The sequence below is a fragment of the Desmodus rotundus genome, chromosome 8 (genome assembly GCF_022682495.2).
Source record: "Desmodus rotundus isolate HL8 chromosome 8, HLdesRot8A.1, whole genome shotgun sequence".
In the NCBI taxonomy this organism is placed as follows: Eukaryota; Metazoa; Chordata; class Mammalia; order Chiroptera; family Phyllostomidae; genus Desmodus; species Desmodus rotundus.
This window is the reverse complement of record NC_071394.1, coordinates 82,525,894-82,543,685: the sequence shown is the minus strand read 5'-3', so window position 1 is coordinate 82,543,685 and position 17,792 is coordinate 82,525,894. Positions and strand designations below refer to the sequence as shown.

Here is a 17,792-nt window from a genome sequence, read left to right as displayed (position 1 = left end):
ACTTTCTAGGAGTTGTGTAGGTTACCTAGAGGCATGAATTAGGTGGATCTGAGTCTATCTTAAAATGAGTAGAAAATATTATTCCAGGTGGTCGCTGCCCCTCAAGCACAAAGGACTATCTTCCAGCTCCATGGACATGTAGTTGTCATTCTCCAGCAACACTCACTGATGAGGCTGTGTTTTGCATTCCAAAATGGCACCTCAAAGGACTAACTGATAATAATAAACACAAACTAATAGAGACATTATCATCTTCATAATCATCATCTTCAAGATTAGCATTATGTGAACCAAGCACTGGGCTAATTCTCTAATCAACCACATGAGGTAGGTACCATTATTATTCTATTGTATAGATGTGAATATGTGATCACAAGTTAATGAGTGATACTGCCATGGCTCAAACCATTTCTGTACTATGTCAAAAGCCATCCTCCTGACCACCACACTATACCCTGTTCCACAGCCATAAAATAAACATACACCAGTACAGCAAAAGAATTGCAAACACAGGAAAGCTGAAAGAGAATGATAGTAGTTAGTGTACTGGAGCATAATGGACCAGCCTGACTGTAAGTCTCTTGCTTCAAAATGTGTTCATGTAATTAAAAAAGCATCTAGTTTAGGTTCACAGGCACAAATGTGTATGGGAGCCAGGAAAGTAATACTCATGAGTACAGAAGGCCAAGGGCATGGCAAAGGGACTGGTGAAGACTGGGATGCACATACCCCATCTGAAGACGGCAGTAGTGTTTCCAAGATCATCAGATGTTTTCCGGGACAAGTGAAAAATACAATTTTTAATGCAAAATGTTCCTTTTTCTGAATTCTAATTTTAAAAATATTTTAAGGGTGAGTTTGAAACTTCTGCCTTACACATATAAACAATAACATGGAAGGAGATTTAGCAGCACCATGAGATGCCTTCTTAGCATCCATCTGTCCTTCATTTTTGCTAATATACCCTGGTCTTCCTCAAGAATTTGGAACATGACAATGTGCCCAGGGAAGACAGACCCTGTCCCCAGCCTAAGAGGCTGAATCATAACTGGCCTAAGCCAGTGAAGGTAGCTAAATTATCCTTTGCCAGTGACTAGTTTTGGAGGAGATAAACATGTGATCCAGTTCTCACAAAACAGAAACAAAAAGATGCTAAAGAAATATTTTCTTCCCTAAAAAAAAAAAGACAAGGCCCTTTTTGCCCCCTTCCCTCCTATCCTTTGTTGGATACTAATCTGCAACACTGTGGTGTTGAAAGCTCTGGCAGCCGTATTGTGAGTATGAGGCAACACTCCTGAGGATGAAGGCCCACATAGCACTGATGGTGTAATGGAAGCAGAAGGGGTTTGGGTCCTTGCTGAGCAGCTAAAACAGGCTTCTTGTTCAGAGAATAGTAAACATCCTTGTATTTTAGGTTGAGTTTTCTGTTACTTGGTACTGAGTACATTCTAAATAAGGATGTCTCTCATCTCAGAGTTCTAGCCCTTTGTTTACAATATTTCTAATGCAGAAAACCATCAGCAACATCAAGTTTATGTAGTTGGAGTCTGTGGCTAGATGTGAGATAAGGCTCTGCCAGTTGAGAACACCCACACTCTGCTTCAAAAATTTAAATTATACTGTAAGCTTTTTGAGATGAATGAAAAACTTTATAGCATTATATTGCAAGGACTTAACTGCTCTCATAGTTGCCAGGCAACTGGGTAAATGCTGCCTAGAAACAAAATTCACAACCCTTGACTCCCTGAAGGAGGTTCTTTCTCTATAACTGATATGCATGTGCCCAAGTCTGACACTTTCCACCCAGCAAAGGTCATGGTGTACATATCTGCTATCCAGCATTCCCAAACTCATTATATTGCCAACTTATATCATTCTTGATCACATCATAAATTGTGTTTTCTGCATGCAAAGCCAAATGACAGAGTGAAGACTGTCCTGGGACATAATTCCCCATCCTTTGGCCTGTCTCATTATATAGACTGATGGTACCATCCTGGCAAAGAAAAAGAACTTGTGAAGGTTCTTATCAGCCTGAAGAATCACTATCAGGTGAACAGAGTTTTGTAAACATCTTCCAACATTTAAGGAAAGTTTGAGTCTTCACAGTGAGTAATATGATGAACTTTAATAATGCCTCAAGGGGCTTTCTAACTGAATCATTTTTTAAAAACACATGCACATGCAGGCTACGGTGGGCTTATTATTCTATTAGTATGGGAATTTCAAAATGCAAATACAGATGATGTCCTGCATTTACATTTCATAATGATCTGACTGTTTTGTTTTTACATGTCAACTTTTAAATACCTTCAATTCATAGAACAATGGTCTGCAAAAATGAGACCCTGAGATCATGCATTCTAATCCAAGAGAATGTAAGATGCACAGCTCCTTAGGTGTTAACACAGAACCCAAGTCTCTTTACTCTTGAATTAATGAATAGTCTTTTCCAAAATAATGTGTGTGGTTCCTTATGAAACCAACCCTTAATCATGATGGTAACGAAGGTAAGGAACAAATTAATTTCAACCGGATGACAAACCAAATTCTCCATTTAGCCATTGGTTACTATGCTACTCAGAATTAGGTTAAGCGGCACGTGAGACACTCCCTAAACTTCCTACCCCCAAAATTAACAGTGCTTAAACACACAAGCTTTTATTCTCTCGTTTAACAAGTTTGAAGGTAAGCAATCCAGGGCAGGTGTGGCAGTTCTACAAATTCATTACAGACCCAGATGGCCTCCATTACTACAGGATGGCCTTCCTTAACATAGTCAAAAGCTATAGATAAGTCATTATATCTCCATCCCAGTCAGCAGCAAGAGAGAACTTTGACACCCTGTCTCTTTAAGGATTCTGCTAGTTTGGATTCTCCTAAAAGCAGAGCCTCACACAAAGACCAAGGGCATAGGCTCAGACAGCTGATTTGCAAGGTGATCCTTGGTAACTGGATTCAGAGAAAAGGGGAAGTATAAACTAGAAAGGAAGGGGAACAGCAATAAAGCATGCATAAAGCTGGTTATATCTATGGGCAGCTGAAATTATATCTCGAGCTTCTGGGGACCACATAAGGAACTGTGCAGAGTGTATCTCACAATTGTGCATCTAACTGACAGACTGGGGCACTTATCTATCAACTCCAGGCTCTCCAGAGGTCAAACTGATAGAGCCTGGCCCACAGCCAGGCATTCACCACAGATCACATGGCTAGCATAAACTTTTTGGCATGGTCCAAGTTCTCAGGTATACAAAGTCACTCCAATCCCATAGGATATTTCAAGGTCTCAAAACTGTCTCCCAGGATCAGTCAAAGCTAATCTTTTCCTCCTATTGTGCAGTTTCAGCACCCCAAGCCTGCTGTATTAACTAACCCTTTACTGCAAGACCTGTTTGGTGAGAACTTAGTCACACAACCCTTCTCACCTGCAATGGAAATAGGAAAAGCAAACTTTGTTCTTGGCAGCCATATGTCTACTTAACATTTGGGAATTCTGGCACTGCCTTCCAGTGGTTCTCAAACTTTAGTATATCAGAACCATATGGAGAGCTTGTTTAACACAACTGCTCACACCTCACCAACCCCACCCCTCCAGTTTCTGATTCAGTAGGTCTGGGGTAAGGACTGTAAATTTCCACTTCAACAAGGTCTCAGGTAAATTAGCTTTCTTTTACCATAAGAACAAATTATCACAAACTTAGGGCTTAAAACAATGCAAATTCACTATGTCACTGTAGGGCAGAAGGCTGACATAGGTTTCACCAGGCTAAAATCCAGGTGTAGACATGCTGTATTCCTCTCTGGAGGCTCCAGGTGAGACTCTGTTTCATTGCTCATTCAGGCTGTTGGCAGAATTGAGTTCTGAGGTCCCTGTTTCCTTATTGGCTGTGAGTTGAGGGCCATTCTCAGCTTCTGGAGGCCACCCACATTACTCAGCATGTGGATGGATCCCTCCCGCCCTCCTCAAGTCAGTAATGATGTTTTCTGTTCTTTCAATGCTTTGAATCTTTCCTGCCTCTTGTATCATCAACTCTCTCTGATTGCAGTCTGAAAAGCTTCTTTGATCTTAAGAGCTCACATAATTACATTGGGCCCACCCAGATCATCTGGAATGATCCCCACATCTTGGCCCATAATCTATAAACTACATATGCAAATTACCTTTTGACACACTCACCCATTTTGGACATTAGAGTGTAGACATCTTTGGGAGAAGCCATAATTCTGCTTACCATACCAGTTCATTCTGATGCTTCTAATTCTGGGACCACACTTTGAGAAGCACTACTATAGAAAAGGTGACAACTACCAGTCTCTTCTGCAGCAGTAGTTTTATTTTACATTGTTTAAAACTGTTGCTAAAAACTTGTAACAAATGAATTGACTGCAGTTTTAGTTCTTCACTGGGCCCTATGTCTGCTCAAGAAGTAATTAAAAAGGGGGCACAAAGGGAGACCCAATAAGAGAAAAACAAGGAACTAAAGTCCCCCAGGATTATATAATCAACTCTTGAATAATCTAGCCATTTCTTACACCATATTCAGTGAAATTCTTAAGTAAGAGAAAGAGAGAGAATGCAAGCAAGGCACGTCTGTAAAAAAAAATAATACAGAAAAACAGCAGAATAGAAAACATCTATTAAATTTAACAGATGTTTTATGGCAGGACTGCTCATGGTATTTAAAATGCCAATGGATGCTGTGAACCTCCAAGGAGGACAGAGTTTCTCAAAACTATCTGACCATGGACCAATTTCTTTGTGGCACCTATCACGGAATTGGGCTCCTTGGAAAAGTAGTAAAGGTTGCTTTGGGGTGAAAGGTAGTACTTAACGCACCTTCTATGTTGGTGCTTTTCAACTTTGGCTGCACAAAAATACTCCAAAAGGTTGTATACTATAATCATCTCAGAAGCTTTAAACATACACATAGGTCACACAACCCAGGAATTCTGATATAATTGGTCTGTGTCATGGCATGGACATAATGGCTATTTTCCACATTCCCCAAGTGATTCTAAAGGGCAGCCAAGATCAAGGAACACTACTAAGCTGATGAGCCTGTTCTCCTGACTCCTTTAGACTGTGCAGTTACTAACCACAGTGAGAAAACAAGGTATTGTTCTATGTATTTTAATTCTTGCACAACCAAATTATGAGTGTGATTTTGAGAATTAAAGAAGATAGTCTGGAGTAGCAGGGAGTACAAAACAATTCCACACCCAACAATACCATTCTTTCTACCATCATATCCTGCCCAGATGACTTTAATCTTATGGTATCCCCAAAATTTAGCTCAATAGCCCACACATGGTAGATGTTTAATAAGTAATGTGGTATTTTTTAATATACTTTATCATGCTGTAACAGTTGTCCCAATTTTCCCCTTTTGTCCTCCTCCACCCAGTACCCCCATTCCCTCCATCATCCCCACCTTATATCATGTCCATGGGCCATGCATATAAGTCCTTTGGCTTCTACATTTCCTATGCTGTTCTTAACATCCTCCTGTATATTTTGTTCCTACCAATTATGCTTCTTAATCCCTGCCCCCTTTCTCCAATTCTCCCCCCTCCCCCTCCCAGCTAACAACCCTCTAAATGACCTCCATATCTATGATTCTGTTCCTATTCTGGTTGTTTGCTTAATTTCTCTTTTACATTCAGTTGTTGATAGTTGTGAATTTATTGTCATTTTAATGTTCATAGTTTTGATCTTCTTTTTCATATATAAGTCCCTTTAACATTTCATGTAATAATGGCTTGGTGATGATGAACTCCTTTAGCTTTACCTTGTCTGGGAAGCACTTTATCTGCCCTTCCATTCTAAATGATAGCTTTGCTGAATAGAATAGTCTAGGATGAAGGTCCTTGCTTGTCATCACTTTAAATACTTCTTGACAGTCTCTTATTGCCTGCAAAGTTTCTTTTGTTGCTTCCGTTCCCCAAGGGCCATTCTCTAAGTTCTGGGAGGATCACCCCCATCCCTATGCACCCTGGCACACCTGTTCAGTTATTACCCAGGCAACTGAACTCCTAGCCATAAGAGGCCCACATGCTCCAGTGTCTTTGTATTCTGCTCCCGGCCAGTCAGGCCCTGTAGGAAATAAATTTACCACAGTTGCTGCTCTGAAAAAAAAAGTTTCTTTTGAAAAATCAGCTGATATATCTTATAGGAACTCCTTTGTAGGTAACTCTCTGCTTTTCTCTTGCTTTTAAGATTCTCTCTTTATCTTTAACCTTTGGCATTTTAATTATGATGTGTGTTGCTGTGGTCCTCTTTAGGTCCAACTTGTTTGGGATTCTGTGCTTCCTGCACTTGTATGTCTATTTCCTTCACCAAATTAGGGAGGTTTTCTTTCATTATTTTTTCAAATAAGTTTTCAGTTTCTTGCTCTTCTTCTTCTCCTCTGGTATCCTGATGATTCCAATGTTGGTACATTTGGAGATGTCCCAGAGGATTCTTATACTACCCTTGTTTTTTTGTTTGTTTTTTTTTTTAATCTTTTTTCTTCTTACTGTTCTGGTTGAATGCTTATTTCTTCCTTATGTTCCAAATCATTGATTTGAATCCTGGCTTCCTCCCCTCCACTGATGGTTCCCTATAGATTTTTCTTTATTTCACTTAATGTAGCCTTCATTTCCTCCTTTATGTTGATGCCATAGTCAACAAGTTCTTTGAGCATCCTAATCACCAGTGTTTTGAACTCTGCATCTGATGGGTTGGTTATCTCTGTTTTGTTTAGTTCTTTTTCTGAGGTTTTGTTCTCTTCTTTCATTTGGGCCATATTTCTTTGTCTCCTCAACTTGGCAGCCTCCCTGTGGTTTGTTTCTGTGTATTAGGTAGAGCTGCTTTGACTCCCTGTCTTAGTAGCATGGACTATTATAGAAAAGGCACCTGCAAAATGTGTGGGGCAGAGCCTTAGGTAATTGCCAGGGCAGAGCTACTTGCTTCACTGCTATATGGCTCTGGGGGCTAGGGGGAGGGCTCAGAGAGGAGACAATGCCTCTGTCTGGCTTCTGAGGTTTGCCCCATTTCCAGTCACTTCATATACTTCCCATATGTGTTTGGCATCCTTCCAGCTATTGTCTTGGTGCCGATTCCCAGAGTGGGTGGGTTTACCTATGTTCTAAGTCTGTGCAGGCCCTTTAAATGGAGTCTCCTGAAAATCCAGCACCTTCTTCTGCACCCCAACCCCCACTGGATTTTATAGCGAGAAGTTATAGAGATTATCTTCCCAGTACTGGAAACCTGAGCTGTATGGTGGCCTGGGGCTGGGATCACTTGCTCCCAAGTTATCCCTTCTGACTTTTATCTACCATACATAAATGTGGGACCATCCATTACTGCCACCACCTCTTCATGCCACACCCTGTCTCAGCTCCTCTCCACTCATCTCTGCAACTCCGCCCCTCCTATCCATCTGGATGAATGTGGCCTCTTTAAATCCTTGGTTGTCAGACTTCTATACAGCTCAATTTTCTGCTGGTTCTGGGTGTTATTTGTTTTGAGATTTAGTTGTAATTCTTTCTGCAGTTGCATGAGGAGGCAAAGCATGTCTACCTACACCTCCATCTTGACCAGAAGTCTAATGTGGTAAGTATTAAAATATGAACAAAGCCTTCCTTAAAATGTGTATCCTGAAAGAATCAAGTTTCAATGAAACATCCATGCAGGTTAACTATAAACAGATAAGAGGATTAGATAAGCAAGGATTAGACGGGGAACTTGCATTTTGATTGGCATGGTACCTGGACACAGACCTTAACTGATCATTATTTAATGTGTGAGAGAATAAATGGATTAATGAATTCATGAATTTCAGCATAAAAAAGGTAGGCATAAGTATGTCAAAGCATGAAGTAATTAGTTGAAGGCCAGATTGTAGATTCCAGAGCAGGAAGTAAAGTTCAGAGAAAAGGTACATTCAACATACTATGTCTCCTCCTCCAGGTCTGTGTAGGTCACTGAAGACATTTGGCATGCCAATAAAAATTACTCAAAGACCTCTGATGAAATGGAAGGACTTGTTGGGAAATTTGCAAATCTCAGCTGCCTCTAATTCATCTCTTTCTCCCCATCCTATTAATGTCCAGTGTAATCCTCTCTGGCTCCATCTGGATGATGGGAGAAGGAACAGTGCACAAGAACCTCCTGCCTTCTGCTCCTTTTCTTGGTTGACAACATGGTGCTGCCCAGCATTGCCAATTGCCCCTTTCCAGGACACCTTTTGAAAGCATCTCCCTTGGATAACCCAGGGTAAATAACATCAGTGTTATGTCTTGTGGATACATGTACTCCTAATAACTGCCCAGTCCTAAGACAATGTAGCCTGTCATCCAATGTTCTGTCGTTTAATTCATGGTGCTGTTTATCTTGGCTTCAGGAGAATGAATGATTGGTCTATTCAGTAAGTCTCATATCACCTTTCCTCTTCTCCATTATCATGGAAGTTAAAATTATTTATTTATGAACCAAATAATTTACCTGATCTGAACATTTTAACAATGCACTAGCACTTATGGAGGTTTTTATTTCAATTTTGTTAGACATATAATATCAAATATTGCTTTGGTACATATTGTTCAGGGTTTGTTTCCCCCTCAATATCTAATAGTATATGGAGGTCCATTTTGGCCTTGTGTAACTAATACAAGAAAGCATAATGAACCCTGAGAAATCCCCTTGAGAAAATGACAAATGAGTAACAGCAATAATTTATCTGTGGACTGTAAGGCCTTTATAAAGAACTTCCAAAACTACTTCAAAAGAAAAAACAAAAACAAAAAAACCCCTCCAAGACAAGAGCACCAAGAAAGAGCCAGACACTGTCATAGATTGTTGTTGGGAACGTGGAGTATACATTTCTGAATTGCAAGTTGGCAATATGCATCAAAAATTCACAGCTTTAAAATGTTCATTTCCTGACTCATTATTTCAAGGACTGTATCCTGAGGAAATAAAAGATGTGCCCAAAGATATATCACACATGGATGCTTATTGACAGTGTTACTATCCATAAAGAAAAATTGAGAGAAACATACAGGTCTACAAATAAGGGGCTTGTTTAATACATTTTGTTACTACAAAATGGATCATCATGCAGTTATTAAAAAATGATGTTCCCGAAGAATTATAGTTCATAAGAAAATGCACAAAAATCTTCATGCTATAAAGTTAAGTGGAATAGAAAGACGTAAAATAGGCTATGCACCCTATATTCAATATGTTTATAATGTATACTTGCATCTATGTTTGTATATTTGCACATTACTCTACACAGAAAGTGATCGATAAATATTTTTTAGTGTATAAGTGGTGTGTATGTGCACACAGGTGTGTAGAAAAACAAAGATGAAATACTCCAAAATGTTAATAGTGGTATTGGCTAGGCAGTGGAATTCTGGAGGATGCTTATTTTCTTTTATATTTTCTAAATTACCCCAATGCACATGTTATTTTTACATTCCAAAAATATTATTACAAATTTGGGGGCTAAAGAAACTCATTGCCATTCTTGCTGGAGTATGCAAGATTGGAATATTCCAATGATGCATTATGTTGTTAGATATTTCTCTCCCTGTTTGGTCTCTTCCAGGATCCACAGCTTTGGAGCTATAATTATTTGGATTCAAATCCTAGGTTTTTACTTTAGAGCTGTCTGACCTTGGTCAGGATAATTCACCTCTTTGGGTATTCAGTACCTCTGGTATAGAATTGTTGGGAGACCTAAATGAGAGGTGCTGACTGTCTACACAAAATTCATTTGTCCTTCCCCTTCCTTTTAATAGGTCCTGACTCTGACTTTATTTATTTATTGGTGGCCCATGCCCCAAACCCAGGGAAGAGGCTGGGCCCTACTCAGCCCTAGGCTTGACTGGACTAGGACAAGCATGGCAACTTCTTTCCCCTTACAAAGGACTGTTTTAGGGTATGGTTTGAAATGATGGCCAATCGACTAGGAGAGGGAATTGTTGCAGGGCTTCTGGGAAAGTTTTCCTTATTCTTAAAGAAATAAAGGACACAATAAAGGGTGAGTATTCATCTCCATTTCTGGCCTTCACACATCGTGTCAAGATATACAGAAATACCCTAGTCAACCTGGACCATAAGGGAACAAGCCTACACAGGAAAGTAATACATGGAAGAGGGCAGAAATAAAAGATGAAAAGAACCGTAGTTCTCAATAACGTTGTTGCTGAATTCTTGAAAGGCCTTATTTACTTCATCTACATTTTAACATTTTTGTTTAAGTCAGTTGAACTGGGATTTCTAATATGTTCATCTGAAAGAATCATAAGTGATACAGAAAAAAAACCCACCAAGCCCCAGACAAAGAGCTGAGTTCAACAAACATAAGTCTTCCCTTCTTTCTCTCATCCTCCAAATATATGAGGTCTGTCCAGAAAAAGTCAAACCACTGTTGATATAATGGGAATGGTTTGCACAATCTCCATGTAACCTAGTGGCCAAGGATAGTGGCCTGGAATGTGCATGCATGAACAATGATGACTTCACTGTACCAGTCAGTGGAGGCAGTAGATGCCATTGAGTGAGCACGTGTATTGTGTGTCCATCACATTCAAAATGACTGAATAAAGCAACAAATCTGCATCAAATTTTGCATTAAGCTTAAACATTCTTCTTTCGCTGAAGCTATATGGGAAAGTGTTGACTGGCAGCTTCATCACAATAATGTGCCCGCTCATGCATCATATCTTAGGCAGAGTTTTGTGGCCAAATATCAAATGACCCAAGTGACTCAGTCCCCTTACAGCCTAGATTTGACACCCTGCATCTTCTGTCTTTTCCCAAAACTAAAATCATCTTTCAAGGAAAAGAGATTTCAGACCATCGATGAGATTCAGGAATATACGACAGGGTAGCGGATGGCGATTGGGAGAACTGTGTGAGGTCCCAAGTGCCTACTTTGAAGGGGACTGAGGAATCATTGTCCTATGTACAATGTTTCTTGTATCTTGTATCTTCTTCAGTAAATGTCTCTATTTTTCATATTACATGGCTTGACACTTTCTGGACAGACTTCCAATGTATAACAAATTTGTTTATAGTTTATACACGTAGTTTACACAAAAGGTGAAAAGAATAAAAAGGGTGAGGTTGGGAAGATGGCAGACAGATAGGTGGGAGCAGAGTCCACTTCCCCTCAACACCAGTGAAACACCTAGCTGATCTGAGGAGCAGAGCGAACAGCCAACAGTATTCCAGCATATATGAAGATTGAAGACCAAAGATAGAGGACATTGAAAGATCTGACAGTAAGAAGAGTACTTAAGGACAATAAGGTCCCTGGGACCAGCACGGGGACCAGGGCGGCTGTAGCCCCAGCCAAGGTGCAGGTTCTGCTGCAGGATTCTTGGGAGAGAGCCAGGCTGAGCTGTGTGAGCAGCCAGGTGCTTGTTTGGACCAGGGAGGCTTGAATAGGAAGAATTTCTCAAACAAAAAAAGAAAATAGAGGCACTCAGCGGCTAGTTAGAGAACTCTCCCCAGCAGCCACGGCCTCTGGCGCCCCTCCCCCCCTCAGCCCCTGGAATGTGAACTCGAGATAAGCAGCCCCAGCGCTCACCTGAAACCCGGTTGCATGCGCACAGAATAGCAGACTGGGGACCCACACCTGAAACCCCGGCGGGGCGCCCACACCTGAAACCTTGGGTGGGTGCGCACCGGGAGCAGAGGCTAGCTGCCCCATGAACAGGCCCAGAGCTGCGGACCAGCTGGCTGAGCACGACCCAGGCACAAAGCAGCAGATCGGCTGATCAACGACCTGGCTGCCTGTGAGGGACCACACCTAAAAGCACTGGTTCTGAACAACTCCTACCTAGCCCCTGCGCACAGAGCCCTGCAGGGCCTACTGGCTCTCTAGGAGGAAGGCAGAACACCCAGCAGAGGGGAGCTGCACGGCTAGGGGAGACAGCATTCCCTAGAAAGACTCGACCCAGTAGGGGGCTGAAGTACCCCATAGCACCACTGAGAGCCCCCCCGCATCTAAGACAGCAAAGAGCAAGAAGGGGGAGTGTGAGTTGCCCCTAATTGGTACAACTAAAGGAAAGCACAACTGGTGAACTAAAGGCCTCGTGGGGAGCAGAAGGACCCTGAGGAACTGGACTGGAGGCTGAACAAGAGCAAAGAGTGTGGCTCAGGACTGAAGAAAAGGGAAACCAATCCTTCCAACCACGCCCTCCTGTTCCACAGACAGGAAGACAGGCAGAACTAACATGACTGGTTTAAAGACAGCAGAAGACTTTCTTTTTTTCTTTCCTCCTTTCCCCCTGAATTCCTTCTTCCTTTTGGATCTTCTTTCTTTCTTTATTGCTTCTTCCTTCCATCCTTTACCTTTTTTATTCCTTCTTCCTGCCTTCTTTTATTTATTCTTTTGTTTTAATTTTTGTTAAAATTCCTTCTTATTTTTCCTCGGATCTTTCTTTATTCCTTCTTCCTTCCTTCCTTTCCTTTTCTATTCCCTTTTTCGCTCATTCCCGTCTTCTTCTTTCTTTTTCTTCTTTTTCCCCCCTCCCCTTTCTCTTTTTCTCACAGGTGAGACAATAAAACCTGGAGTGCTGAAAAGACCAGAGTTAGACCGTGTTACACCCATAAACGTCAGCTCAAGACCAATGAGCACAGGAGATTAAGGAGACAGCACCACTGAATCCCATTGGCATTCTACCATAGATGTTCTTAACATAAACCCAGGGAGTCAGAATAGATCAATTTAAGAAGGAGAGGCTAACAAGAAGAGTCTCACAAACAATGGGAACACAAAGAAACAATCCCCAAATGAAAGCAAAGGAGGAGGCCTCAGAAAGTATGCTAACTGAAAAAGAGGCAAGTCAACTATCAGATATTGAGTTCAAAGCAACGGTTATCAGGAAGCTCACTGAGCTCACAGAGAACTACCAGAAACTACAGGGAAACTACAGTGAACTCACTGCAAACTATATCAACATGAAAATGAAATAGAGAGTATAAACAAGGGCCCAGAGGAAATGAAGAATACAATTTTTGAACTGAAGAACACAGTAGAAGGAATCAAAAGCAGACTTCATGAAGTACGGGATCGGATCAGTGACCTGGAGGACACAGTAGAAAAAAAAACCCAGAAAGAGCAAGAAAAGGAAAAGAGGCCCAGAAAGAATGAAGAGGGATTAAGGGAAATGCAGGACAACATGATGTGTAATAATATCTGTGTAATAGGGATAACAGAAGGAGAAGAAGAAGAACAAGGGATAGAAAACCAGTTTGAGAAAGTAATGATGGAAAATTTCCCTAACCAGATGAGAGAAAAAGTCACCCAAATCCAGGAAACACAGAGAGTCCCAAGCAAGAGGAACCCAAAGAGGCCCACTGCAGGACACATCATAATTAAAATGGTATAATTCCAAGACAAAGAGAGGATCTTAAAGACAGCAAGGGAGAAACATACAAGGGAGCCCCAATAAGGTTAGCAACTGACTTCTCAATGGAAACACTCTGAGCCAGAAGAGAATTGCAAAAATATTCCAAATAATGAGAACCAGAGGCCTGCAACCAAGACTACTTTACCCAGCAAGGCTCTCAATCAAGATAGAAGGCCAAATAAAGAGTTTCCCAGACAAAAGAAGTCTAAAAGAATACAGCTCCACCAAACGAGTTCTGCAAGAGATGCTAAAGGGACTGCTTTAAGGAAAGGAAGGAAAAGAGAAAGAGAGAGGAACACAGGCAGGAAAAAATGGCAATGAATAACTACCTATCAATAATAACCTTAAACGTAAATAGATTAAATGCTCCAATCAAAAGACATAGAATAGCTGAATGGATAAGAAAACATGACCCACACATATGCTGCCTACAAGAGACCCATCTCAGGACAAAAGTCTTACACAGACTGAAAGTGAAGGGCTGGAAACAAACTTTCCAAGGAAACAGACAAGAAAAACAAGCAGGGGTAGCAATACTCATATCAGACAAAATAGACTTCCAAAGAAGGGCCATAAAGAGAGACCCAGAAGGTCACTTCATAATACTCAAAGGAAGAATCCACCAAGAAGACATAAACATTGTAAATATATATGCACCCAACATAGGAGCACCCAAATACATTAAGAAAATCTTGGAGGACTTCAAGAAAGATATTGACAGCAACACAATTATAGTAGGGGACTTTAACACCCCACTGTCAAAAATGGACAGGTCTTCCAAACAAAATAGCAAGGAGGATATTGTGTCACTTAACAATACCCTAGAGGAAATAGACTTAACTGATATATAGAGAGCTTTTCATCCCAAAGAAGCAAAATACACATTCTTTTCAAGTGTACATGGAACATTTTCAAAGACAGACCACATGATAGGACATAAAGCAAGCCTCGACAAATTCAAGAAAATTGAAATCATATCAAGCATTTTCTCGGACCACAAGTCACTGAAACTAGAAACCAACCCCAAAGGAAAAAACCCCAAACACTCAAAATCATGGAGACTGAATAGCATGCTAGTAAACAATGAATGGGTCAAGAAAGAGATTAGGGAAGAAATCAAAAACTTCCTGGAAACAAATGAAAATGAACTCACAACAACCCCAAACCTATGGGACACAGCAAAGGCAGTCCTGAGAGGGAAGTTCATAGCAATACAGGCCTACCTTAAAAAGATACAAACATTTCAAACAAACAACCTAACCCTATGCCTACAATAACTCGAGGAACAACAACAAAGACAGCCCAGAGCAAGCAGAAGGAAGGAAATAACCAAGATCAGAGCAGAGTTAAATGACATAGAGACTAAAAGCACAATTCTAAGGATCAATGAATCCAGGAGCTGGTTCTTTGAAAAGATAAACAAAATCGACAAGCCTTTAAGTAGGCTCATCAAGAAAAAAAGAGAGAGGATCCAAATAAACACAACTAGAAATGAAAGAGGAGAGATTACAACTGATACCACAGAAATACAAAGCATTGTAAGAAATTACTACGAAGAACAGTATGCCAAGAAATTTGAAAACCTAGGTGAAATGGACACATTTCTAGAAAAATATAATCTTCCAAAACTGAATGAAGAAGAAGCAGAAAACCTGAACAGACCAATAACAGCAGACGAAATTAAAGCAGTCATCAAAAAACTCCCAACACACAAAAGCCCTGGACCAGATGGTTTCACAGGATAGTTCTACAAAGCATTTAAGGAAGAGCTAACCCCTATCCTTCACAGACTATTTGAAAAAATCCAAACTGACGGAAGACTCCCAAACTCTTTTTATGAAGCCAGCATCATCCTAATCCCAAAACCAGATAAAGACACAACGAAGAAGGAAAACTTCAGGCCAATATCGCTGATGGACATAGATGCTAAAATTCTCAACAAAATATTGGCAAACCACATCCAGGAATACATTAAAAAGATCATACACCATGACCAAGTGTCATTCATCCCAGGGATGCAAGGATGGTACAATATTTGCAAATCAATAAACATAATACATCACATCAACAGCAGCAAAGACAAAAATCACATGATCATGTCAATAGATGTGGAAAAAGCATTTGATAGGATACAGCACCCATTTCTGATAAAAACACTCAGCAAAGTGGGAATAAAGGGAGCATTCCTCAACATAATAAAGGCCATATATGAGAGACCTACAGCCAACATCATACTCAATGGACAAAAACTTAGAGCTTTCCCACTAAGATCAGGAACAACACAAGGATGCCCTCTCTCACCACTCCTATTCAACATAGTATTGGAAGTCCTAGCCACAGCATTCAGACAAGAAAAAGCAATAAAAGGCATCCAAAATGGAAAGGAGGAAATGAAACTGTCACTGTTTGCAGATGACATGATAGTGTACATGGAAAATCCTATAGAATCCACCAAAAAACTACTCGACCTAATAAATGAATTTGGCAAAACAGCTGGATACAAAGTCAATACTCAAAAATCAAAGGCATTCCTGTATACCAACAATGAAACAGCAGAAACAGAAATCAGGAAAAAAATCCCATTTGATATAGCAACAAGAAAAATAAAGTACCTAGGAATAAACCTAACCAAGGAGGTAAAAGACCTGCACTCAGAAAACTACACAACACTGAAGAAAGAAATTAAGGAAGACACAAAGAAATGAAAACATGAACCAAGCTCATGGATTGGAAGAATTAACATCATCAAAATGGCCATACTACCCAAAGAGATTTATAGATTCAATGCAATCCCTATTAGAGTACCCATGACATATTTCACAGATATAGAACAAACATTTCAGAAGTTCATATGGAACCACAGATGATCCCAAATAGCTGCAGCAATTTTGAGAAAGAAGGACAAAGCAGGAGGGATCACAATACCTGATATCAAACTGTATTATAAGGTCACTGTCATCAAAACAGCCTGGTACTGGCATAAAAACTGGCACATAGACCAATGGAACTGAACAGAGAGCCCAGAAATAAACTCAAGTCTTTAAGGTCAATTAATATTTGACAAAGGAGGCAGGAGCATAAAATGGAGCAAAAACAGCCTATTCAACAAATGGTGTTGGGAGATCTGGACAGCGAGGTGAAACTCGATCACCAACTTACGCCGTATACAAAAATAAACCCAAGATGGATAAAGGCTTAAATATAAGTTTTGCCACCATAAAAGTCCTACAGGAAACATCGGCAGGAAAATCTCAGACATTCCACGCAGCAACATCCTCCCAGACATGTCCCCTAAAGCAAGGGACATAAAGGAAAGAATAAACAAATGGGACCTCATCAAAATAAAAAGCTTCTGCATGGCTAATGAAAACAGCACCAAATTACAGAGAGAACCAACAGTATGGGAAAACATATTTGCTAATGATACCTCTGACAAGGGCCTGATCTCCAAAATATATAAGGAACTCACACGACTCCACTCCAGGATGACAAACAACCCAATTCAAAAATGGGCAAAGGACTTGAACAGGCACTTCTCCAAGGAAGACATACAGAGGGCCCAGAGACATATGAAAAGATGCTCAGCATCACTAGCCATCAGAGAGATACAAATTAAAACCACGGTGAGGTACCATCTCACACCAGTCATAGTGGCCAACATAAACAAATCCACAAACAAATGTTGGAGAGGATGCGGAAAAAAGGGAACCCTAGTGCACTGTTGGTGGCAATGCAGACTGGTGAGGCCACTGTGGAAAACAGTATGGAATTTCCTCAGAAAACTAAAAATGGAACTACCTTTTGACCCAGCAATTCCACTGCTGGGATTATACCCTAAGAACCCTGAAACACCAATCTAAAAGAACCTGTGCACCCCAATGTTCATAGCAGCACAATTTACAATAGCCAAGTACTGGAAGCAACCGAAGTGCCCATCAGCAAACGAGTGGATCCAAAAACTATGGTATATTTACACAATGGAATTCTATGCAGCAGAGAGAAAGAAGGAGCTTATACCCTTTGCAACAGCATGGATGGAACTGGAGAGCATTATGCTAAGTGAAATAACCCAGGAGGTGAGGGACAAATACCATATGATCTCACCTTTAACTGGAACATAATCAACAAAAGAAAAAAGCAAACAAAATATAACCAGAGACACTGAAGTTAAGAACAATCTAACAATGGTCAGGGGGGAGAGGGGAGGGGACAGTGAGGAGAGGGGATTACAGGAGCTATTATAAAGGACACATGGACAAAATCAAGGGGGAGGTTGGAGGTCGGGGAGGGAGGGGGCTTCAGCTGGGGCGGGGTGGAGGGATGGGGAGAAAAGGCACACAACAACTGTAATTGAATAACAATAAATAATTAAAATT

General features: G+C 40.6%; 1 protein-coding gene across 5 annotated transcripts in view; it reads right to left on the bottom strand.

The window, feature by feature from the left end:
• The window catches only part of FHIT (fragile histidine triad diadenosine triphosphatase), a 1,459,166-nt gene that overhangs the window by 1,267,043 nt on the left and 174,331 nt on the right, over nucleotides 1-17,792 (bottom strand). The gene's annotated exons all lie outside the window — the stretch shown is intronic.